Source organism: Periophthalmus magnuspinnatus, chromosome 18 (assembly GCF_009829125.3).
Source record: "Periophthalmus magnuspinnatus isolate fPerMag1 chromosome 18, fPerMag1.2.pri, whole genome shotgun sequence".
In the NCBI taxonomy this organism is placed as follows: Eukaryota; Metazoa; Chordata; class Actinopteri; order Gobiiformes; family Gobiidae; genus Periophthalmus; species Periophthalmus magnuspinnatus.
This window is the reverse complement of record NC_047143.1, coordinates 4,089,512-4,098,044: the sequence shown is the minus strand read 5'-3', so window position 1 is coordinate 4,098,044 and position 8,533 is coordinate 4,089,512.

Below are 8,533 nucleotides of genomic sequence, written 5' to 3'. Positions count from 1 at the left end.
GTTTGACCCCATGTGATACTGAGGTTCTGCAGCTCCGGGGCATTCGCAGACGCAGAGGTGAGTACTCCAGTAAAAGTTAAAGTACTGTTATAACATCTGCTTTATGTATTTATCATTATGTCATTTTAAAATCACAGCCAAAACTCGCAGTATTACTCAAGTAGAAGTATAAAAATACATCTAATTACATCACATGACGGTAATTCTTTGCTGTAAAAACACTCAGGCATTTTGAACTGACGTATAAATTTAAGATGAGATTAGAGAACGTAAATATGCGCTACAATGGGGAAATTCCAGTGTTGTAAAGCAAAGTACAAGAGCAGCAATACAAGTAAGACAGAGGTGTCAAAATCAAATCCACAGGGGGACAAAAGTAAAAACTAAAACAAATTCATGAGCCAAACTCAAAATGTATTGAAAAATTGACTGCGCCTGATAGACAAAGCAAGGCAAGTTTATTTGTACAGCACAATTCGTACACAAGGTAATTCAAAGTGCTTTACAGAATAAGAAAGACATTAAAATCACACAAATCAAAACATAAATAATCACAAATAATCATCATAAAATTAACATTAAAAGAGGAGAGTGCAGAATAAAACCCTTTCAGTCGTATGCACAGCTGAACAGAACAGTTTTGAGCCTGGATTTAAACATTTTCAAAGTAAAGGCCTGACTCACATCTTCAGGAAGAATGGGAAACTTTCATTTTTCTTAAACACAAAATCTGGAACAACTCAAGCTTCATATTACAAACATATGAGAAATTATATTTGAAATAAAAGACACATTAGTAGTGTTCTCTTCTTATTTAAATAAATGATGTCTCTCTCTGTAGTAATTAATTTGGCCGATGTGACGAGTTGCTTGGTTAGTATTGAGTCTACTTTAAAGGAGCGGCGTTTACTGGTCTCAACTGTGTACCAGCGTACTAGCAAAGCATTCTGGGATTTGTAGTGTTAGTGGTGCATGGGCTATACACCGGCGGACCAGATCTAATGTACATTTAATATGATCTCATGGGCCAAATATAATTACACCACGGGTCAGATTTGGCCCCTGGACCTGAGTTTGACATATGTGAAGTAAGCCGTTACAAAGCAACAGTGCTGCAAAGTAACCAAGTAAAAGTAGTAAAGTACCGTACTTAAGTGTAAATGTGAGGTATCTGTACTGTACTTAAGTAGATGTTAAATTGTGTACTTTTTACTTTTACTTCAGTACATTTGAGAGCGGTATTTGTACTTTCTACTCCACTACATTGTTAGACAGGACTGAGAAGTAAAAGTATTTTTGTTACTGTCTGAAAAGGCTGAGGGGCAAAATTTACATTACATTTTAAGCTTTATAAACCCTGAAAATACACACAAAATACTTTTACTTTTTACTCGTTAAGGACATTTTTAAACAGGTACTTTAATACTTTTACTTAAGTAGATTTTTTCATGTGATACTATTACTTTTACTTGAGTATTTCTTTACTCCGGTATCTGTACTTTTACTCAACAAAACTGAGTACTTCTTTCACCACTGCAAATCAAGATAAACAACAATTAAAGACACACTACGTAACTTTTCCGGTTGAAGATCTGTCACCTGCTCGTCTCCGGTTTTATTGCTTTGCCTTGAATATTCCACAGTATGACATTAACATTTCTATCTCCATGGAGACAAGCGGGCAGCATCACCAGGCCGTGCAGGTTACAAGTCAGATCTGTGGAGAAACAAGCCCCCACAACCCGCATGTGAATGTAAACGCGAGATATACATTTAACGCCATACTGTGGAGCATTCCTGGGCAAAGCAAGAGCGTCTCCATGGAAACTGGCAGGTGAATATGACATAAGGGCACTTTTAAATCTAAGTTTTTAACAAGAATATTAAATTGGGAGTAGTTTGAAGTAAATTAAAATGCAAAATTGAGTGAAATTAATACCATATTTTTGCACTTTTTTTTCATAGTTTGGCCAAGGGTGCGACTTATACTCAGATGCGACTTTTATGTGAAATATATGTTGTTGTTTTTTTCATTATTATGCTTTTTTTTTAGCTTGTGCGACTTATACTCTGAAAAATATGGTAATTATAATAGAAAAAAATCTGCAAATACCTTGATATTAAAAGGACGCAGTATAGGCCAAATCCTAAAGCTAAAATAGTCCTGTAACCTAGCAACAAGATCACAGAGGTGAGTCCCGCTGCTCCTGTCCTGACGAGGCGGCGTTGAGGGATGGGTCAAATGCAGAGGACAAATTTCCCTACGGGGACATTAACCTTAACCTTCAATGTCCCCGTCCTAATGGGATTTTGCATACGCCAATACACCTCTGTAATTACCCTGTACGCACAAACACAAGCTCTGTATGCAAATGTCCCGCCCACAGGCCCCCGCCGAGCGCCTTTACAACCCCCCCATTGTGTCGACGCGGCCCCGGTGATTAATAATGATAATAATCCCATCAGCGCCAACGAGACTTATCACAATGAAGGCAGGAGTAGCACAAGTAGAAGTAGTACTCTGTCCAAGTGTCTCACAGTGAAGTAACATCAGGACAAGTGCAAGGACTGAGGTGGGAAAAAGGGTCACAAAAATGGAATATATTTTATGGACAACCAAAATTGGATACTTTAGAGCTATTTTGTTATCTGGTAATAAATATTTATACATACATTTAGACTTAATTTGAATGTTTTGGTGTTGGACGTATGCAGTTCTGTGTTTGAACATCGTTGGGCTCTCCCTCTATCAATAAAGATAAATTTTAAATAAACACTGGACACTCTCTGTATCAATAAAGATAAAAATAAAGATAAATAAAAATAAACATTGGGTTCTCCCTGTATCAATAAAGATAAATAAAAATAAACACTGGACACTCTCTGTATCAATAAAGATAAATAAAATAAAAAAACACTGGACACTCTCTGTATCAATAAAGATGAATAAAAAAACACTGGACACTATCTGTATCAATAAAGATAAATTTTAAAAAACACTGGCCACTCTCTGTATCAATAAAGATAAATAAAAATAAAAACTGGCCACTCTCTGTGTCAATAAAGATAAATACAATAAATATACAGTAAACGATTTAAAAGAAAATATATCTTGAATGGAGAAAGGTCCTCAATTCGTAACGTCGGAGAGCCAAAAACATCATCAATTGCACTATGCAACTTTTCTGTTACCTAGCAACCTGCGTGTCTCCATGGATATGTTATGATATTTCCTGAAGTGGCATTAAACACACTGAGCTCAGTGTGTTTGAACTGACCTCATGAGTGACAACTGCACGAGCTGCTTGTCTCCATGGAGATAAACCAATTTAATGCCGAGATGTAACACACTGCTACTGTAACTACTACTACAATGTGTACTATTACTGCTACTACTACTGCATCCACTACTACAATGTGTACTACTGCTACTACTACTGCATCCACTACTACAATGTGTACTACTGCTACTACTACTGCATCCACTACTACAATGTGTACTATTACTGCTACTACTACTGCATCCACTACTACAATGTGTACTACTACTACTACTACTACTACTGCATCCACTACTACAATGTGTACTACTACTACTACTACTACTACTACTACTACTACTACTGCAACTACTACTACAATGCGTACTACTACTGCTACTACTACTGCTACTACTACTGCATCCACTACTACAATGTGTACTTCTACTTCTATTACTACTGCAACTACTACTACAACATCTACTACTACTACTACTACTGCAACTACTACTACAATGTCTACTAATACTACTGCAACTACTACTGCAACAGCTACTACTATTACTGCAAATACTACTACTGCAACTACTACAACGGCTACTACTACTACAGCAACTACTGCTACTGTAACTGCAACTATTACAAGGGCTACTACTACTACTGCAACTACTACTGCATCTACTACTACTACTAAAACTACTACTACTGAAACTACTAGTATTGCAACTACTACTACGACGTCTACTACTGCAACTACAACAAAGTCTACTACTACTGCACCTACTACGACGTCTACTACTACTACAACTACTACTACTAATGCTACTATTACTACAACAACTACTAGTACTACTGCAACTACTACAAAGTCTACTACTACTACTGCATCTACTACGATGTCTACTACTACTACTACAACTACTACTACTATTGCTACTATTACTACTACAACTACTAGTATTACTGCAACTACTACTACTGCTACCATTACTACTGCAACTACTACAACAGCGTCTACTATTACCACTACTACTGCTGCAACTACGACTACTACTTCTGATACTATTACTTGTCGATGTTTGAAAACAAAAATTTCAAATAAATTATCAATACGAAGGAATAGACTCTTTCTTTAGACAATATAATGGTAGTACTTTGTTTTTTTTTATTCCCGTGTGTCTTATACGCGTGTACTCCCTCAGTGTGCAGTACTTTCATAGTGATCCATGTGTGTACTAGTCTATGTTTCTGATACTTGTGAAACATTCAGCTCAGGATGACTCTAAAGCTTCAGAAAAGTTTCATTTCCGTCCTGTGATTGTGACTTTGGTCTAAACTCCTGCTCCGTTCTTCTCCTGCCGCTCGTCTCCTTCGGTGTTTTGAATATCGTCGGTTAGGAGGATGTTTAAATCCAGTCGGACTTCCCTGACAGCTCGGGCCACATACCTTTCATTCACTCCAAAAATATTCTTTGCCGCTCCCACTGTTCACAAATAAAAACGAAAACTTTCAAAAGGAGAATACTGCCGCGCTGAGACATCATGGACACATTCATTCATAAATAGGACGATTTCCAGAGAATAAAGGAGGAGGTTCAGGTTAAAGTGGCCCAAGATGTTTTTTCAGGCAGTGCACAGGGTGAAGTCAGGTAAACTGGGCCACTTTATGGTACAACAATAATTATGGGTCATGTTTGACGCTAAATGATGTCATTACAAGTACCAAGGATTATTATATTGAAAATTAAGAAATAAAATGCAGTTGTTTTTGAAAAATCTGCTGGTAAACTTGTGGAGAAGTGCTTTGTTCAGGTAAAATGAGCCACATGTTCAGGTAAAGTGAGCCACATGTCCGCTACAGTGAGTCAAAGAGATTTTTAGGAAAATTACAGTCATTTTTTTAAAGACTAATCACTGTTTTAATCATGATTATGGATATAATAGTTATAAAAGAAGCATCGTCTCACACAGAGTCGGCCCTAGCTGTCAGGGGCCCTAAACTGAATGTGTCTCTGGGGCCCCTGACAGCAGATGCCTCCTGGTTCAGCTGTTGGTGATTCACGTTTGACACATTCTGACTCTGCTCTCATCACTTTGACCAGTTGTTTTTGTGTTTATCTGAACAACATCAGACTGAAAACATCCAGAATGTCACAACTCCCACAGTCACACGACTTTAATGTGTTCATTTGGTGACAGTGTTTCTTACATTTACATTATGTCGGGTCCTTGGTGTAAACACAGAGCTGCCCTCACATCTGCCCGACTCCAAAACACAGATATTTTACTACTATAGATATAAAACAAATGTAATTGTTTTAGAGGGATATTTATGCTGCTGTAAACACACAAGCCCTGTGTCCAATGAAACTTGACATATTATATATATATATATATATATATATATATATATATATATATATATATATATATATATATATATATATATATATATATATATATATATATATATATATATATATATAAATATATATATAAATGTATGGGCTCTTGGGGGCCCTCTGGTTGCCTTGGGGCCCTAAGCAGCTGCTCAGTCTGTTTATAAATGATATAAAAACAGATGTATGTGATAATGATCATGGTGCTGCACTCTGGGACATTTATACAAAACATTATTTTGTTAAAGGTTCATATATTTATACTCAGATCTGTTTAACCCATGAGAACCATCGAAAAATATTCTCCAAATCATATGTGATGGCCCATTTTAGCTGAAAGGCCTGGCCCAGTTTACCTGACGACTTAAAGGTAAATTGACCCACCGTCAAACTGTTGATTTGTACAGGACAGGTCACACAGACAGACCACGTCACATGTGCAGGTGCACACAGTCACTGTGTCACATTTATGTAATGGTAAATTCATTTCCTATTTAGTTATGAACCTTAAAGTTTCAGGTTAGACCAGACTGAAACAGCCTGGATGTGGCCCCTCCCACAATAATCACACACAAATCAAATTAGTTAAATACAGAAAAGGAAACAAATCACAGTGAGTTAATATTTAAAGAACAAAAGCTCAAACTTCATGCAGCTCTGATTTTACTTCAAAATAACAAAATGATATTACAATACTGTGCTACGACAGAAGTACAATACTACGACAGAAGTACTCAATGTTTAACTGTTTTTCTTCTTGTATTGATCAGACAAACAGCATGAAGCTTTTATCACTTGATCTAAGGCGGAGCTTAGGGGGAGGAGTTAAATATATTATGTAAAGGCAGTGCTAATAATAACAACAATACAAGTCCAAGACATGTGTCCAAGAAATACTCACAGTAACTCGAATATAACTCACTGCCCCCACCACCTGGGATAAGACTGCTATTACTACTACAGCAGTACTGCTATTACTACTACAGCAGTACTGCTATTACTACTACAGCAGTACTGCTATTACTACTACAGCAGTACTGCTATTACTACTACAGCAGTACTGCTATTACTACTACAGCAGTACTGCTATTACTACTACAGCAGTACTGCTATTACTACTAGAGCAGTACTGCTATTACTACTACAGCAGTACTGCTATTACTACTATAGCAGTACTGCTATTACTACTACAACAGTACTGCTATTACTACTACAGCAGTACTGCTATTTCTACTACAGCAGTACTGCTATTACTACTACAGCAGTACTGCTATTACTACTACAGCAGTACTGCTATTACTACTACAGCAGTACTGCTATTACTACTACAGCAGTACTGCTATTACTACTACAGCAGTACTGCTATTACTACTACAGCAGTACTGCTATTACTACTACAGCAGTACTTGTGCTGAGGAGTGCTACACAAATAAACTTGCTTTGCCTTAAACGAGCATGTGCTCTGTTGCCAGATCCTTTTCATCTTCTATTACATGTTTCTCTTTTTTCTTTTTTTTCTCCAATATTTTTTTTAAATGCCAGACACACACACATAGTGACCATAAATATACAACAGTGACATGTGGAGATAAGACACACAAGACATAACAACAGCTGTTTACAAGTGTATGTGACGTGTATGTGTGTTTGGAGGGGTTAGTCATTCATAAGTGAGAAAAGAAGGTATAGAAGGTATAGGTAAAGAAGAGAAAAACATAAAAATGAATAAATAAAAACATAAATAAAGAAATAATAAATACATATAAATAAATAAACAAATACATACATTAATAAATACATAAAAATAATAATAAAACAAAACATTAATAACAATCACATGAGCCTCGTAGCAGCTTTTTCAGATGTTTGTTTCAGGCACTGGAGCTTTGTGATTAACCACATTTTGAGCTTCTTTTTATTTCATCAGGGAAGAAAAACTCCACTGATGGAATAACCTGGTCATTCAGTATATTCAGGTGTCAGCTGACCTCATTCTGCTGAACCTCGACCAGACCAACTGCAGGAGGAGACGACCTGTTTGCTCAGTTAAATCCAGGTGGCAACGTTTTTGTTTTTTTTGGCCAGGCAGTGTAAAAGCAGTGAATATTTCTATTTTATGTTCATACCAAACAACAGAATTTGATTTTGTGAAATAAAAGTCTCTATTTAGGACCAAAATATTGATAGAGAATACGTCAGTTCACTGCTGTGTCACTTGAGGGCGCTCTTTAGCTCGTGTCACATCAGGTTACATGTGTTTTTTTTCTCCTGAGGCGTTTAACAGCTGCATGAAGTGAAAGTCGACTGAACTATCAAAGTCTGTGATGGTTTCTGTGTGATGAACCTGTTGGGCTGCATTCCAGGACTAAACCAGGACTAAACATGGACTAAACCAGGACTAAACATGGACTAAAGCAGGACTAAACATGGACTAAAGCAGGACTAAAGCAGGACTAAACATGGACTAAAGCAGGACTAAACATGGACTAAAGCAGGACTAAACATGGACTAAAGCAGGACTAAAGCAGGACTAAAGCAGGACTAAAGCAGGACTAAAGCAGGACTAAAGCAGGACTAAACATGGCCTAAACATGAACTAAACATGGACTAAACATGGACTAAACATGGACTAAACATGGACTAAACATGGACTAAACAGGGACTAAACATGGACTAAACATGGACTAAACATGGACTAAAGCAGGACTACAGCAGGACTACAGCAGGACTAAAGCAGGACTAAACATGGACTAAACATGAACTAAACATGGACTAAACCACGATTAAACATGGACTAAACAGGGACTAAACATGGACTAAACATGGACTAAACCAGGACTAAACATGGACTAAAGCAGGACTAAACATGGACTAA